The sequence below is a fragment of the Lithobates pipiens genome, unplaced genomic scaffold, assembly GCF_037356315.1.
Source record: "Lithobates pipiens isolate NorthernLeopardFrog02 unplaced genomic scaffold, aLitPip1_a1.2 Scaffold_13, whole genome shotgun sequence".
In the NCBI taxonomy this organism is placed as follows: domain Eukaryota; kingdom Metazoa; phylum Chordata; class Amphibia; order Anura; family Ranidae; genus Lithobates; species Lithobates pipiens.
The window spans coordinates 47,665,880-47,667,579 of NW_027507718.1; the positions used below are offsets into that span (position 1 = coordinate 47,665,880).

The 1,700-nt window shown below is 43.5% G+C and overlaps 1 long non-coding RNA gene across 1 annotated transcript; it reads right to left on the bottom strand.

The window, feature by feature from the left end:
• Positions 1-447: 447 nt before the first annotated feature.
• Positions 448-1,027, bottom strand: LOC143976007 (uncharacterized). Its single transcript, XR_013272444.1, has 2 exons — positions 927-1,027; positions 448-843 (listed from the first exon to the last, which is right to left on the bottom strand). It is a non-coding gene; the product is annotated as an uncharacterized LOC143976007 (long non-coding RNA).
• Positions 1,028-1,700: the final 673 nt, after the last annotated feature.

A 1,700-nucleotide genomic window follows, 5' to 3' on the forward strand; every position in this document is an offset into this window, starting at 1 on the left:
AATATATAAAGATATGTTATGATAAACTTTTGGGACTTTTGCAGTATTTTACATTTCACCAAATATCATTCTGCTGCTTTTATTTTTCCTCCCCAAGTTTCAGAAGACACATTTTTTTCCCCATACACGTTACAAAAGACAGCAATGCCTGAGTAATGCATATGTAGTTAAACAACCACACACAGAGTAATAGTAGATGTCCTGAGCAGTGATTTGCTATCAATTGTCTTTTAAGTACATTAAACATTTGACTATTCCATGAGTGAAAAAAAAAACATCGACTTATGACTTGCTAATCGTCACATAGTGGGGAAGGGGGAAAGGGGAGAATTTGGGACTTTAAATGAGGTCATAGCCTCCATCCCTATCAATTATAAGGCACAAAATTAAAAACAAGAGCTGAGCGGGACTTTATATGAAGTACGGGGTTAAAAAAAGACAAATTGGTTATTGAAAAAAAAGGAAACATTTATTATTCGTTTTTCTAGCAAGACACGATTACATGTATATTGGGGAAGTGCGCAGACAGACACATTATTGACATTAACATATTGCTTTATACAATCATCATGACCGATACAGAGTAAGTTATAAAAGCGCACCTCCATTATATACATGGAGTAACCAAATATAATAATAGATTGGACAAATAATACAGTATAGGCAACAACTTTGAATCTATGACTTCTTGGTTGTTGCAATAAATTAGTAAAAAGAACATAATTAATGCAGTATTTCAAAAATTAATGCTAATTGAAATGGGGTACCAGAATGCACGGCAACTATTAGCTCTACGCGTTTCGCGGCTTACTGCCGCTCGTCAGGAGCAAACTCGTGATTGGTCTGAAAATACAGAGTAGTAGTAAATTAGTTTTTGCGGTAATGGGGCATAGGGAGGTTGACAAACCCACCTAGTGGTCACTTACACATAGCCATGCAGTCAAAGGCGCAGTCTCGAAAGCCACCAGGCACCCACAGCGATGGTACGGGAGCTGAGGAGGCCCATCCGGCGGCAAAGAGGCCCACAGAATGCATACAGGCAATCACCAGGACAACAGGGGCGTTTGATAAGTGGGAACAGTCAGCATGTAAATATGATCCTAATGGGTGAAAAAATACATAATGAGAAATACAGGTGCTGTGTGAAATATATGGGGGAAAAAGTGCAATTAAAAAAAGTGCGATGGGTATGTGTGAGTGTAGGAAAGGTAGGCTGAGGGAGGGGGGGGGAAGGGGGGGGAAGGGGTGGCCAATATATACCATGACCCAATTTGAATAGCAAGTGACAGAGTGATAGTGAAAGGAAAATGAGAAGAGAAAGGGACACTAGGACTATTAGTGCAAAAATACCTTGTGTGTGGAGAGAACACAGAAACAAGGGGTGGAAATATATGGTAAGTGATTAGCCCCGGTTGTTCCGGTCCCGCCTGCCGCCGCCAACCACGGACACAACCACACCGCCGCCAGAAGGCCCCCAACGTCACACACTCAGAGACACCGAGGGGAGGAGTGGAGAACGCCGGACCCGGGATACATGAACACTCCGAGCCAGTGTCTACACCCACACTCCAGGTGACGTGAGGATGTAAATCAGCCTCGCCGGAAAGGCGGCACCCGTCAAAGTGATGCCGCACATCCGGCGGTGAAAATGTGACGCCGATACGCAGTGGGTGAACGCGCCGCGCCCCCAACCCAAAAAA